Raw genomic sequence first — 16,558 nt, forward strand, 5'->3', positions numbered from 1 at the left:
TGAGATTATAAACAAAATTAATCTTAAAAGAGAAACATCTTTTTCGAGGAGACCAATAGAGATGACCTGGAAAGGGAAAAGCAGAATTTAGGGAACTGAAAAGCACAAGATGTGAAATTTCTGAGGTGTTTAGTAGTGATTTCTGATTTATTATGTACTGTGTGGGCCAAAACCCCCAGATCTCCAATAAAGTAGTTGGTTATATGTGTGGGAAAAATTACCACAGTAAAATATAACTCAAATTTGACTTCTTCCTCCACTAAAAAGGAGTTATCCTTTAATTAATTTTAACAACTCTCTCAGGGAGGTCATTTTTACCCCAGTTGTGAGGCAGTATAGAAGCACCTAGCCTAAACTGGAACAATTACAGTACAATGTTGTGAAGGAATTTTTACATGTAAATGCACACTCATTCATTTCTGATATTTTAGGAATCATAGAAAACAAAAGAGTAACATAACAAGAGACTTGACATGGACAAAGGGGCCCCAGTACTCAGAGTGTACTAAAGCATGAAGAAAACTACAAACCACTGGGACATATAATTGTAAGACCTGAATTTTAGTCCATGATCTATCTCTGACTAACTTTATATAATCTGAAGCAAACCTCAGATTATCTAAATTTTTAATTCCCTTAAGAGTCAAAAAAGGATATCATATTAAACAATTCAACAAATCATAAACAATTTATAGTATTGTTAGTAGTTAAGAGAAAGATCTATTGAATACTTATTGGGTGCCTGGTCCCACACTGCATTTTGAAAATATAAAGAAGAAAAAGTCATATTTCCCTCTTCAAAGTCTTGAGAAGAAGATAAAAACAAGTGAACAAGCCATTAGAGTTTAGTGTGTTACAGCCATAAGAAAGATACATACTTGGGGCGATTGGGTGGCTCAGTCAGTTAAGCATCCAACTCTTGATTTCTGCTCAGGTCATGATCTCATGATTTGTGTGATCGAGCCCCATATGGGGCTCTGGGATAACAGCATGGAGCTTGCTTAAGATTCTTTCTCTCTCTCTGCCCCCCACCCAAATAAATAAATAAACATTAAAACAAAAAAGATATATACTCAGGTATATAGGAGAAGTTCCTAATATTGCCTTCAGAAGAAAACTAATGGGACTTTCTTATTTGCACCTGAGCAGCTGAGCCCTGTTGGAGAAAACTCACAAAAGAAGGCAGATGAGGGGCACCTGGGTGGCTCAGTTGGGCTCCGTTAGTTAAGTGTCCAACTCTTGATTTTGGCTTAGGCCCAGCATCAGGCTCTGTGTTGGCAGCACGGGGCCTGCTTGGGACTCTCTCTCTCCCTTTCTCTTTGCCTCTCCCACTCACACTGTCTCTCTCAAATAAATAAAATAAAATAAACTTAATAAAAAGAAGACAAATGATTACTGCCATAAATTTATGGTCATGGAGCTCAACTCATTCACAAACAATGGCTATCCTACACAATGTTTTAAATCAATTCACTCTCCACGTTTCTCAAAGACTCTTGCCTCTGATCTCCAATCTGCCATCCTCACTCTTTTCTCTGACACTCAGCACAATTTTACCTTCTATTTTACAAATGAAGCTCTAGGATACATATTTATTCAACTTCCCACTATCAAGTCATTATGCTCACCTTCTGACATCTTTGCTCATTCCTTCTTTACTTCTTATCTAAGACCAGTCGCTCCATCTGCTCTACACATCCCATTTTTCAGGAAAACCATCTATCAGAGACCCCATCTCTTTTATGTTAAATTCATTATTTTCACAGATATTCATTGAGCACCTACTATGTGACAGGCACTATTCTAGATGCTTGAAATAGCTCCATGACCAAAACAGACAAAAACAAGCCCTAATCTTAAGAAGTTACATCCTAGTAGAAGGATACAGGTAGTAAATACGGTACTTCTCAGGACTTTGAATATACACGATAGAGATATAAATGTAAGAACTGATATGTTCTGTGGATAAAATAAATAGAGCAAGGTAAGGAAAATCACAACTGCAGAGAGTTGAGCAGGTTCATATTTCAAATAGGGTGATCAGGATAGGCCTTATTGAGCAGAATCATGAAGAATGTGACAGCCATTTGGCTGTCTGATGGAAGAGCTTTCCAGACAAAGGGAACAAGCAGTTCAAAGATCCTAAGGTGAGATACAATGTAAGGAACAGCAAGTCCTGTACGGTTGGAGTAGAATGAGTGGAAGGGAGAGATGAAGTCAGAGAAGTAAGGGATAGGAGAAGTGATGATGAGCTGATCACCACAGGCCTTTAATGTTCTTTTAATTTATTTTTTAGAGAGAGAGAGTCACCACAGGCCTTTTAAGCAGGTGTAATCGTGTTGGCCTTTACTCTCAGTATACTGGGGACACTTGGGAAGGTTTTGAGCAGTTAAATGACCTGATCTTATTGATATTTTAAGAATGCTTCTGGCATATTCTTCTTATCTGAATCATTTCCTACAACTTTTATCTGGTTAATCAATGATGTGTCTTTCTAAAAACAATCCTTCTTTACTGGTAATATTTTTGCATCTGCTTGAAAACACTGTACCATTAATTAATCCCTCTTTCCTCTCCATTGCCTATTTTCTATTGCTGCTACCTTTTTGGTGATATTACCATTTTTAAAATGTCAGCTTTAGTTTTCCACTCCCTGACTCCTCGCCTAAACTTAGCTCCCACACCTTCAACCCTACCATGACAGTTCCAGGCACTGAGAACACTACGACAAACATAAATTTGGCACTGTTTAGTAAAGAAGAAAGAGAAGGGAACAGAGAATTAGAATATAATGTAATAAGCATTACAATAGAATATCGAGATTTCTAATTCTCAACCAAATACTAAGTATTAGGAACCCAGGATAGAGAGTAACTCTTTGTCAGAGGAACTCAAAAAGCCTTTACTAAGGAGGTACCATTTGAACTGAAATGAAGCTTGTAGAGTTTTGGAGTGGAGGAGAAATATCAAGGAGAAACAATAGCAAATCCAAAGGCACAAAGTAGATATAAAAAGTTAATGATGGAATGATTTGCATTTTGATTAGAAAGAATTGGCGCGTGGAGGAGAGAAATGGATCAAGATAAGGCTGGAGGATGTTATATATGATCAGTCATTTTCACATTTTTTAATTTTTTACTAATTCCCTCCCCATTTCCAGCACAGAATCCTACAACATCTGACAAAATAACTCTTATCACACTGAGCAGATGTAGAAAACAAGATGAGTCCACTTTACATATTCTCTAATGTTAGCTTGAATTCCCTTGATTTTTAAGATTTGTAATTTATTCTTGAAATTTTGAGGAAGTTGATATTGCCATATTTCCTCAGGCATGACCTAGATCTTCACATACACCCACCATTCTGAGAATATGAATGAGGGCCACCTGGGACTACTGTCCTTCACTTTCTCCCAGTTTTCCTACTTGGCCTTCATCACCTTCCCTCCTCATCTCTGCCTTCTCCAATATAATCTGTCCAATAATAAAAATATTCATCATTAACTGGGTATCTATCACACAGCAGAATTTGTACTATGTTCTTTCCATATTTTAACTCATTTAATTCTCACAGCAACCTAATAAAGGTAGATATTATTGGTCCCACATTACAGATAATTGGGTAAATAATTTGGTTAAATTCATACAAGTAAAAACTTGTGGAAATGGAATTACAAGCTAAAACTGTTAGTGCCCCAAATCTATACTCTTTCAACTAAGCAATAATCCTCCCTCTTTAGGTATTGCTTCCCACCTCTCTGTCTTCTCACTGCCATGCTCCCAGTTCACACCCAGATTGTGTATCCACAGTCTGCTCTTTCTTTATTTCTTTACCATGTCACCCATTCTCCTGATCTTCAATCTTGACCCTCATACTAAAACCAATTTCTCTTTTTTTCAAGTATTTTATGTCCAAGCTCCTCATAGCTTTTACATCCATGTAAGCCTTTGTGATCAACCTAAAGTTCCAAAACCTGATTTATCTAGTCATTTCCCATGAGTCACCTGCCTTGTAAGTATGTCTAACATTTAAGACCTCCTAGTACTATGATGCTTTTCACCTCATCCCTCGTTAGACCCTCATGTTGGTCTAAACCTACATGGCCTTTCCCACTGCACATTGACCTCTGATCCAGCTACTGACGTGTTGTGCTCCATCTAGCCACCATTTCCTAACTCTGAAGGTCTTTATTAGGAAATGAATCTTGGCTCGGTCAGAGGAGGGGCTCCCTAGCTGAGTTAAAGGAGTAGATTGATGTGTATTACTTGGAAGATGGTAGGTGGGAAGTAGAAGGAAGGGAAAGTTAGGTGAGAACTAGGGGAATAGTGCAAATAAAGGGAGGTAGTTTGTGTCATTCGGGTAGAGGGTAGGCTGGAAAGGAAAATTGAAAGTTTAAGTCTCAGCAGAGGTAGAGTGGACATGCATTGCAAGGGGCTAGAACCCATACAGAGTCTGGCAAAAAGTATATTGTCAATTTAAAACAACACATATAGGCGCTAAACAGTATTCCTGTTCCAGACTGAGTGATTTTGCTAAAATAAATATGATCATGTAATTCTCCAATTCAAATCCTATAGTGACAACTGTACATCTGAGCTCCTTACATTGCATAGCAGGTCTCTCATGATCTGCCCCTCACATTTATCATATCTTAATCTTCTTTTTTTGTTAGATACTCAACCAAAGCTCAAGAATTTGTATTTTTTCAGGGCAACATCCTTCTTCAAGACTGTGCAGTTGTGCATACTCTGTCCTCTACCTGAAATTCTTTTTAGCACTTGCCACCTATAAAGTGCCTACTCAGATCCATCCTCTTTATAAAACCAACCCTAACCCCACCCCACTCCCACCATCACCTACCTCCTGCCCATCATCCCTAGCTATCTGGTTTTGTAACATTTTGGAACTTAGAGCATCATAATCATGATAACATGTATCACTTTGCTTACATTTCACCACTACTATATTTGTGAACTTCTTGAAAATTCCAATTTTATCCATTTTCATCTTGTTTGTCCTTTTATCTCTAGTATCTAGCACAGGTCCTGATGCATGGTTGGCACTCAATAAGTAAATAATTTATCATATTTAATTAAGATTAAATGTCTTACTTGGGATGCCTCGGTGGCTCAGTTGGTTAAGCATCTGGCTTTGGCTCAGGTCATGAGCTTATAGTGGGTTTGAGCCCCACTTGGGCTCTGAGCTGATAGCTCAGAGCCTGGAGCCCTCTTTGGATTCTGTGTCTCCCTCTCTCTCTCTCTGCCCCTCCTCTGCTCATACTCTGTCTTTCTCTCTGTCTCTCAAAAATAAGCAAAACATTTAAAAAAATCTACATAAAAAAGATTAGATGTCTCACCATAGTGCATTGTTTACTTCTCTTTAGGACGCTGGGTGAAGTAGGTCATCTTGGTTGAGTCTGGCTTGGAGACCTTGGTTCAGTTGCCCAGTGGCCAGATCTGTGGAGAGGTACTCAAAGAATCTGGCCTGTGTTGCCTCTCCACCTGAAAGGATTTGCAGATAAGTTACAGAAAGGAAAAGGGAAAGAAAGGGGAAAGCAAATAAAAAAGAGGCTGATCTAAATCCTGGAAAATTGTTTCTCTATGAAACTCAAGAGTTCCATGACTTTGTAATTCTCCTTGCCTGGGAAAGACTTTGGGGTCCAGATGGATTATAAAGAAATGAAAAATTACTCTGCTATTGGTTGAAAAAAATGCAATATAACCAAAATGCAAAGGTTACTTCTGGGACTGTTGGATGCCCCCGTTGGATGATAGTCCAAAGGAGAGCAATTTTTCAGTTTTGTATGTTTTTTCTCCATAGCTGTTTGAGGTATATCCCTTCCCATTCCTCTCTCTATTGCTTTCATTCTGTTTCCCTACCACTGAACTTGGACAGGCTTTGCATGTTGATTCTTCCCACAGACCTTACTCAGGCAGAACCTATAGCTGAACAGGTCAAGGATGCAATAAGACCACTGCTCAGTAGAGACAACCGTTCTTTAAAAGACACATCCTTGGAGACCTGGTTCACAAGTGCTATAGGATTTTCAAGAGCAACAGTGACAAAGAAGTTAGAGAAATTTCCCTAGTGATCTCTGAATGTCAACAAACAAAGAAGATGCTATATGATTATCAGATGGGGAAACAGAGAACAACATCTTCCTAGCAAATCAGCCTGGTGATTCATCCTAATCCTTTTGGCAAGCCTTGATTTTCCTTCTCTCTGGTTGTTCGGGAAATAACTATTACTCATGATGTAGGACTTTAAGGCATTAATATTACTCAGAAAGTACTAGTGAGAGGCTCAAAATACACAAAAGATGATTGAACAGTGTTAACAGTACACTAAACTCTAGGGAGAAGCACAACTTTCTTTCTATTCCTTTCACTCAAGAGAAGAGTACTCCCAAGCAAGGAAGACAAACAACTACACATAGGGCTAGGTATCAAGCTTTGGTGGGTAAAGCAAATTTAGAAGTAGCCAATTCTATCTCTTATCTTTTAAGGAAAATTCTCTTATCTTGACTCTTTTTGAAATGTCATATAATACTCTTCTCTTTTGTGTTTCATGTGAATAGTTATTGAGAATAATCTGAGGAAGATGTTTTAGAAGGAGGAATATGCATTTCTAGAGCTCCAAGAAGAAAATAAACTGGGATCCCAAGCAAAGGAGAGCAGGAGACAAGGCAAAGGGCACATAGAACAGGCAGCTGATGGCTTCTTCGCGCTAAACCTTAGATTAAGACCTCTTTGCTCGTTTAATCTTTTCATGTCTCCTTTAACTATCAAAGTTTTAAGACCTTGAGGGCCATTGTTGGTCTGGGGGGAAGTACAAAGAGGCTGTTGAGACTTGTCAGCAGAACAAGAAATGACCTTGTGTCTCAGATCTGATCCAGGCCTGCTTATCAATTAAGAGACTGAGGACACATATCTGATGTGACAGCATGTGTCTTTGCCTGTAATATTCCCTCTGCATATGTCTCGCTTTGAAAACAGCAAGTGTGTGGTAGCAGCAGATGAAGGCTTTGTCCAATATTTGGAACTTTTCTTAGTTCTCTGTTAAATACTTTTTTTTTATTAGAGTTAACACCACCAAACGTAAGTAGAATTTTGGTGTCATCTACATAGCATTCATGTGGATGTATTTTCTTGACTAAAATTCATGAGCAAGAATAACAATAATTTTTTAATGTGTGGATTTATTTTAACACATAGTTATAATATATAATATATCAATTTATCCATTCAATTAATCTTTATCAAAATAAATTTAGGTGAAATAATTATGAAATTCAATCAGAAAATAGTTATTACTATATTTACGTGGTTATTTTCACCATTCATCTAATGTGGAGCTTACATGGTATTTTTCCATTTAGGCTTATAAGGAACCCTGCTCTGTCAATTCATAAAGTTTATTGGTTTGGTTAATTTGCTTATCAGTAACTGAAACACTGGAACTCTGGGATAATTCCAGATATCTTAGAAAGTAGAAGCTTTCATGCCATTGAAGTTTCATGCCAGAAACCTTTGAAGTATTCTAAACTTTAATTCCTTTGCCCCCAAATACCCTAGTCAATCAAATGAGTAAGGTCATCTCTATTTTAAAAATTCAAGGATGCTGTCAGTAGGGTGATAAGGACATCTGTGAATACATAGGAGCAAGATCAACTCTTTGCAGAAAACAGAGACTAACAATAAGTTGTGTGCCTGTTATGTGCTAAAGACTTCACATATGTGTTGTCTAATTTAATGCTTCCAATAACTCTATTAAATGCTATCATATTTCCAATTGTCAAAAAAGAATATAGAGCAGTTTTTCCAGGGTGATTATATCTGTCAGTGTTCTGTTATAGGTTACAGAATTCACCTTAGCTAGTTGAAGTAGAAAGAGAATTTGGTTCTTTAAAATCATTGTGAAAGTTGGCATAGGGGACATTAGGTGAGCCCCAGGAACAATGTTCAGCCTCCAGGATCCCCTCCTCTCAGTCACAATAGAGAAAGTTGCTGCTGTTGCTGCTGCTTCCTTTGCAGGGCTGATGAACCAGAATCTACTGGCTCCCAAACTTTGGCCATACTTTATATTAGATAAATGAATGTCCCATACTCTACCTCCCTCTGTACGTTACTAATGTGTGAATCAAAGTCTCATATGAACACAAGACAGGAACCTAAACATGAATGAAAACCTGAAAACTTTAGTTTTAAGTTCCAGCCTCAGCATGTTAGAAAGTATTGAAATGGATATGAAGAACTAATCTATGATATTTACCTAGTCTAAAAATCAAACAATTTGAAAGAATAGGGTATTTAAAAATTGAAACTATGGCAAAGGATTTAGAAGATATGGGCACTGTGACTATCAACTGAGAGTATGACATACATTCAGAAAGGGATTTACTCATCAAATATCTATTGACTGTTGAATAGATAATAAATAAATTTTTAGTAATTGTGAATATACAGAAATATCTATGGTGTAAGAAACTTACTATCTAGTATGAGAAATAATATGTATATTTGAATTATTATCAGTATAAGACAGAGGCTAGAAGAATGCTATACCAAGATATTGTCACACCAAATAGGAGTTAAGTACAGGAAGAGAATGTTTCTTTCTAATAGTGTGGGGATAAATAAGCAAAAGCTTGATGTTAGAAAAAATAAGGAAAGCTTCATGGAAGACTTGGGGCTCCTTCCCAAGTCTTAAAGATATTACGAGCAATACTGTTTATCTTGTATTTTGTTAAGTGTATTTTGTTAATTTAAAACAGTATGTGTCAAACACTGTGCCAGATATGCTCACATATAACCATTACAATTTTTTTGAGCATAGATTACACACAATGTTATGTTAGTTTCAGGTATACAACATAGTGATTCCACAAGTTCATAGGTTATGCTAAGCTCACAAGTATAACTAACATCTGTCACTATACAACACTATTACGTTATCCTTGACTGTGTTCTGAATACTGTGCCTTTTATTCCCATAACTTACTCATTCCGTAACTGGAAGCCTATATCTACCACACTCCTTCATCTGTTTTGCCCCTACACCCCTCCCTCTAGCAAGTGTCAGTTGGTTCTCTGTATTTACAGGTATGATTCTGCTTTTTGTTTGTTTATTTCTTTATTTGTTTTGTTATTTAGATTCCACATATGAGTAAAATCATATGGTATTTGTCTTTCTCTGACTGACTTATATCACTTAGCATAATACCCATCCATGTTGTTATAATTTGTATGATCTCATTCTTTTTTATAAAGCTGAGTGATATTCCATTGTGTGTGTGTGTGTGTGTGTGTGTGTGTGTGTGTGTGTGTGTATATATACACCACATCTTCTTTATTCATCTATTGATGGACATTTTGTTTTCTTCCATATGGCTATAGTGAATAATACTACAATAAACATAGGGGTGCATATATATTTTTGAATTAGCATTTTTGTTTCCTTTGGGAAATGCCCAGTAGTGGAATTATTGGATCATGTGTTGTTGGTTTTTTAAAAATTTTTAAGGAACTTCCATAGTATTTTCCACAGTGGCTATATCAATTTTACATGGTTCCTTTTTCTCCACAACCTCACCAAATATTTGTTCACTCAGATTAATCACTAGCTTGGCTAATTATTTAATCCTCACCTCCTAGCTATAGTCCTACTATTCTACGAAGGTAAGAATCACCTGGGTGCTTGTTAAAAAGTCAGATTCCCGGTTCTACCCTAAACCTAAGGAGTCCTGCTGTTCAGAGGAAGAGACCCCAAAACTGTATTACTAACAACTGCCTCAGGGAACCCTTATCACTAACACTTGTTATTTCTTGTCTTTCTCTCTCTCTCTTTTTAAGTTTGTTTGTTTGTTTGTTTGTTTACTTATTTATTTATAGAGAATGAGCAGGGAAGGGGCAAAGAGAGGAGCCTGATGTGGGGCTTGAACTTGCACACCGTGAGATCATGATCTGAGCTGAAACCAAGAATCAGACCTTTAACCAACTGAGCCACCCAAGCACCCCTCTTGTCTTTTTTATTTTAGCCATTTAGACAAGTGTAAGGTGATATCTCATTGTGGTTTTGATTTGCATTTCCAAATGATGAGTGATGTTGAGCATCTCTTTATGTATTTGTTGGCCATCTGTAAGTCTTCTTTGGAAAAATATCTATTCACGTTCTCTGTCCTTTTTAAAAACAAATTATTTGTTGTTTGGTGTTGTGTTGTATAAGTACATCTCAGAGTCTGGTTTTGTGATGCCTCCAGTTTTGGTTTTCTTTTTTAACATTATATTGACTATACAGGGTCTTTTATGGTTCCATACAAATTTTAGAATTGTTTGTTCTGTCTCTATGAAAAACACTGGTGTTATTATTTTTTAAGTTTATTTATTTATTTTGAGAGAGATTGCAAGAGGGGGAGGGGAAGAGAAAGAGGAAGAATCTCAAGCAGCCTCAATCTCGATCTCATAAACTACGAGATCATGACCTGAGCAGTAATCAAGAGACTGTAACTTAACCGACTGAGCCACCCAGGCACCCCAATGCTGGTGTTATTTTGATAGGGATTTCATTGAATTGTAGATCGCTTTGGGTAGTATAGACATTTTAACAATATTCATTCTTCTAATCCATGAGCATGAAATATTTTTCCATTTCTTTGTGTCTTCTTCAATTTCTTTCATAAGGGTTCTATAGTTTTTAGAGCACAGATCTTTTACCTCTTTGGTTGGGTTTATTCCTAGGTACCTTATGGTTTGTGGTGATTGTAAATGGGATTGATTCTTTTGTTTCCCTTTCTTCTGCTTCATTATTGGTGTATTGAAATGCAACCAATTTCTGTACATTGGTTTTATGTCCTTCAACTTTGCTGAATTCATATATTAGTTCTAGCAATTTTTTGGTGGAGTCTTTCGGGTTTTCTATGTAGACTATCATTTCGTCTGCAAAGATGAAAGTGAAAGTTTGACTTCTTCCTTGACAATTTGGATGCCTTTTATTTGTTTTTGTTACCTGACTGCTGAGGCTAAGATTTCCAATACTATGATGAACAACAGTAGAGTGGACATCTCTGTTGTGTTCCCAATCTCAGGGGAAATGCTCTCAGTTTTTCCCCATCGAGGATGATATTAGCTGTGGGTCTTTCATATATGGCTTTTATGATGTTGAGGTATGTTCCTTCTATCCTGACTTTATTGAGGGTTTTTATTAAGAAAGGTTACTATATTTTGTCAAATTCTATTTCTGCATCTACTGAAAGGATTATATGGTTCTTATCCTTTTTTTAATTATTATTAATGTGGTGTATCGCATTAAGGTTTGCAGATATTGAACCACGCCTACAGTCCAGGAATAAATCCCACTTGATCATGATGAAGCATTCTTTTAATGTTGTTGAATTGATTTGCTGGTAGTACCTTGTTGAGAATTTTTACATTCAGGTTCATCAGGGCTCGTAATTCTGTTTTTTAGTGGGGTCTTTGTCTGTTTTTGGAATTAAGGTAATTCTGGCTTCATAGAATGAGTCCAGAAGCTTTCCTTTCATTTCTATGTTTGGGTATAGCTATTAACTCTGCTTTAAATGTCTGGTAGAATTCCCCTTGGAAGCCATCTGGCCCAGGACTCATTTGTTGGGAGATTTTCGATAACTGATTTAATTTCTTCACTGTTTATGGGTCTGTTCAAATTTTCTATTTCTTCCCATTTGAGTTTTGTAGTTTATATGTTTCTAGGAATCTATTTCCTCCAGGTTGCCCAATTTGCTGGCATATAATTAGTCACAATATCCTCTTATATTAGTTTGTATTTCTGTGGTGTTGGTTGTGACCTCTCCTCTTTAGATTATGATTTTATTTATTTGAGTCCTTTGTCTTGTTTGTTTGTTTGTTTGTTTGTTTGTTTGTTTGATAACTCTGGCTAGGGGTTTATCACTTTTGGTGATTCTTTCAGAGAACCAGCTCCTAGTTTCATTGATCTTTTCTACTGTTTGTTTGTTTTCTGTATCATTTATTTCTGCTCTGATCTTTATTATTTCCTTTCTTCTGCTGGTTTTAGACTCTATTTACTGTTCTTTCTCTAGCTTTCTTGGGTGTAAGGTTTGGTTGTACATTTGAGACTTTCTTGCTTTTTGAGGAAGGCCTGTCTTGCTCTATACTTCCCTCTTATGACCATCTTTGCTGCATTCCAGTGGTTTTGGACTGTTGTGTTTTCATTTTCATTTGCTTCCATGCATTTTTTAAATTTCTTCTTTAATTTGCTGGTTAACCCAATCATTCTTTAATAGGATGTTCTTTAACCTCCATGTATTTGTGGTCTATCCGAATGTTATCTTGTGGTTGAATTCAAGTTTCATAGCATTATGGTCTGAAAATATGCAGGGTATGATCTCAATCTTTTTGTATTTGTTGAGGCCTGAATTGTGACCCAGTATGTGATGTATTCTGAAGAATATTCCATTTGCACTTGAGAAGAATGTGTAGTCCGCTGCTTTAGGATGAAATGCTCTGAATATATCCGTTAAGTCCATCTGGTCCAGTGTGTCATTTATCATTGATCTTCTGCTTAGATGATCTGTCCATTGTTGTAAGTGGAGTGTTAAAGTCCTCTGCTATTATTGTACTATTATCAATGAGTTTCGTTAAGTGTTATTAATTGATGTTTATATTTGGGTGCTTTCAATTTGAGGACATAAATGTTTATAAGTATTAGATCTTGTTGGATAGACCCCTTTTTTATGATATTGTGTCCTTCTTCATCTCTTATTACACTCCTTGGTTTAAAATCTAGTTTGTCTAGGGGCACCTGGGTGGCTCTGTCATTTGAGTGTCTGACTCTTGATTTTGCCTTATATCATGATCCCAGGGTTGTGGGATTGAGCCCCACATCAGTCTCTGTGCTGAGCATGGAGCCTGCTTAAGATACTCTCTTTTTCTCTCTCTTTCTCTTTCTCTCTGTCTCTCCCTCCTCCACCTCTCTCCTCTGCTTGTTCTCTGTCTAAAATAAAATAAATAAAATAAAATAAAATAAAATCTAGTTTGTCTATTATGGCTTCTCTGGCTTTCTTTTGATGTCCATTAGGATGATAACTGCTTCTCCACCCCCTCACTTTCCATCTGGATGTGTCTTTGGGTCTAAAATGAGTCTTTTGTAAATAGCATATCTATGGCTCTTGTTTTTTTAATCTTTTGTGATTCCCTGTGTCTTTTGATTGGAGCATTTAGTCCATTTACATTCAGAGTATTTATTGATATGTATGCAGTTGGTGCCATTGTAATCCCTATAAAATTGTTGTTCCTATAGATTGTCTGTGTTCCTTTCTAGTCTTTGTTGTTTTTGGTCTTTAATATTTCTTGCAGAGCTGGTTTAGTGTTAATGAACTCCTTTAGTTTTTGCTTATCTTGGCAACTCTTTATCTCTCCTTCTATACTGAATGATAGCCTTGCTGGATAGAGTATTCTTAGCTGCATGTTTTTCCCATTTAGCATGTTGAATACATCCTGCCACTCCTTTCTGGTCTGCCAAGTTTCACAGGACAGGTCTGTTGCTAACCTTATGTGTCTACCCTTATAGTTTAAGGACCTTTTGTCCCTAGCTGCTTTCAGAATTCTCTCTTTATCTTTGTATTTTGCAAGTTTCGCTGTGATACATGAAAGGTCACTTGGCATTGACCTGTTTTTGTTGATTTTGAGGGGAATTTTCTGTACCTCTTCAACTTCAATGCCTATTTTCTTCCCCAGATTAGGGAAGTTCTCAGCGATAATTTGTTCAAATAAACCTTATGCCCCTTTCCTCCACTCTTCTTCTGGGACTCCTATGATACAGATATTATTGTGCTTTATAGAATCACTGAATTCCCTAGGTCTACCTTTGTGATCTAATAGTTTTATTTCCGTCTTCTTTCAGCTTCATTATTTTCCATAATTTCATCTTCTATTTCACCTATTCTTTCCTCTGCTTCTTTTGTCGTTGTTGTGATTACATTCAGTCAGTTTTGCATCTAAGTTATAGACTTTTATTTTGGTCTAACTAGTTTTTGGGTGTTTTATCTCTGCAGCAAGGGTTTCTCTGGTGTGTTCTGTGCTTTTTTCAAGCCCAGCTAATAGTCTTATAATTTTTGTTCTAAATTCTTGTTCAGATATATTGTTTTTATGTGTTTTCAGCAAATCCCTGATTGTGATTTCTTCTTGATCTTTCTTTTGGGGAGCATTCCTCCATTTTGTTGTCATTTTGTCTAGGTTTCTGTCTTTTGCATGTTATGAAAGTTTATTATGTTTCCTGCTCCTGAAAGTAATCTATATTAAGAAGAGGTCATACACCACCCAGTACCTGGTGCTTTATGTTTATATCAGAAATGTTTCTGATATATACTGTGTGCACTCTACTCTTACATTTTGGCTATTCTTTCCATGGGTCAGTCCTCTGTAGAGTTCCTCCTTGCTTGCAGTGGAGAGTGTTTGGATCTTTAGCTAGGTGTGCTTTGATTTGTTTGTTAAAATAAGCCTGATTTTTAAAAGGTCTGATGCCCCCCCAAAAAAAGCAAAAAGGAAAAGGAACAACAACAACACAAACAAGCAGGAAAATAAAAACCTGTAAGCCTGATTCAAAAGAAAGAAAGAAGCCTGATCCAAAAAATGAGAAAAGGAAATTAAAAAATCAACAAATGAACAAAAAACTATAAGACTGATTAAAAAGAAGAAGGCTGGCCCTATTTCCAACAGAACTGAAGCTGACACATCAGAACATCTATGATCAGTAGACATGGTGCATGCGGGGGGCCTGTGTTGATCCTCTGAGGGAGAGGCCTGTTGTGCTGGTTCACAGTCAGACCTGCCTTAGTAAAGATGCACCTGCAGGGTGCAGGAGGCCAGGGTTTGGTGTAAATAGCTTCAGCTTCCACTGGGCGCACTGTCTTGCTCACTGACTCTGCTGGGGGAGGGGAAGTGGAGATGGTGTCACCCTGCTCTCTTGTTCCCAGGGAGGGTTGCTAGTGCCTGCTGCTGTTCAGGAGGCCCTCACAGAAAAGCAAACAATCTCCCCTCCTGTGTCCCAGGCTTCCATCAAACCCCTGCACTCACTCTGTGCCTGGGCAGTTGGCACACCTGGCATCACAGCTCCTGTGTTTTATCTCTAGCACGCAGCTGGGATTAAAAGCTGTAAATCTTAAAGGACCTGTCAAGGCACTGACCCAACACTTCCTCTAGAGAAGAGCCATGCAGCACTGCACCTGGCTCCATTCTGTCCTAGAAAAGCAAGTGCATGGTCCCACAAGTGCCTGGAGTTTATGGTAAGGCAGAGTGAAAAGCTGCAGCCAGGTTATTTGCCCAGCTCTGTCCTCCATTGGTGACTTAATGGTGCCCACCAGGTCTTTGGTCCTTAGAAAGGCAATATACCCTCTTCCAATGGTACTTCAAGAAGGGGAATATTCTTTACCAGTGCAACCCAGGGGATACCGACACCATGTTATCCACTGTCCACTCCTGGGCCTCCACCCTCCATTTTCTCCCCAGAAGCACCACCACCCACCTGGCTTGATTCCAGCGAATGGCAGAGACCTTTAAAACCTCAGAATTTATCCTCCTCTGGTTACAAAAACTTGCGATAGTCAGCTTCTCTCGACTCACCCAGTCAATGGTTTTGGGGAAGGTGTGTGTTTCTTGCACAAACCTTATATGCTGCTCTCTTCCCACCTCTCTCCTTTTCTCTTCATCTTCTCCCCTTGAAAAGTGCTCCCTCCTCTCCATGCCACTGTGGCTTTTCTCTCCCTGATTCACTTCTCTTCATCGTGTATCTGGTATAGTCTCTCCTGCTAATTGTGAAGATTGTTCTCTAATTCTTTTTTTTTTTTTTATATGAAATTTATTGTCAAATTGGTTTCCATACAACACCCAGTGCTCATCCCAAAAGGTGCCCTCCTCAATACCCATCACCCACCCTCTCCTCCCTCCCACCCCCCATCAACCCTCAGTTTGCTCTCAGTTCTCAACATTCTCTTATGCTTTGGCTCTCTCCCACTCTAACCTCTTTTTTTTTTTTTTTCCTTCCCCTCCCCCATGGGTTCCTGTTAAGTTTCTCAGGATCCACATAAGAGTGAAACCATATGGTATCTGTCTTTCTCTGTATGGCTTATTTCACTTAGCATCACACTCTCCAGTTCCATCCACGTTGCTACAAAAGGCCATATTTCATTTTTTCTCATTGCCACGTAGTATTCCATATTGTATATAAACCACAATTTCTTTATCCATTCATCAGTTGATGGACATTTAGGCTCTTTCCATAATTTGGCTATTGTTGAGAGTGCTGCTATGAACATTGGGGTACAAGTGCCCCTATGCATCAGTACTCCTGTGTCCCCTGGATAAATTCCTAGCAGTGCTATTGCTGGGTCATAGGGTAGGTCTATTTTTAATTTTCTGAGGAACCTCCACACTGCTTTCCAGAGTGGCTGCACCAATTTGCATTCCCACCAACAGTGCAAGAGGGTTCCCGTTTCTCCACATCCTCTCCGGCATCTATAGTCTCCTGATTTGTTCATTTTGGCCACTCTGACTGGCGTGAGGTGATA

Source organism: Herpailurus yagouaroundi, unplaced genomic scaffold (assembly GCF_014898765.1).
Source record: "Herpailurus yagouaroundi ecotype Mexico unplaced genomic scaffold, PumYag 430, whole genome shotgun sequence".
Classification (NCBI taxonomy): Eukaryota; Metazoa; Chordata; class Mammalia; order Carnivora; family Felidae; genus Herpailurus; species Herpailurus yagouaroundi.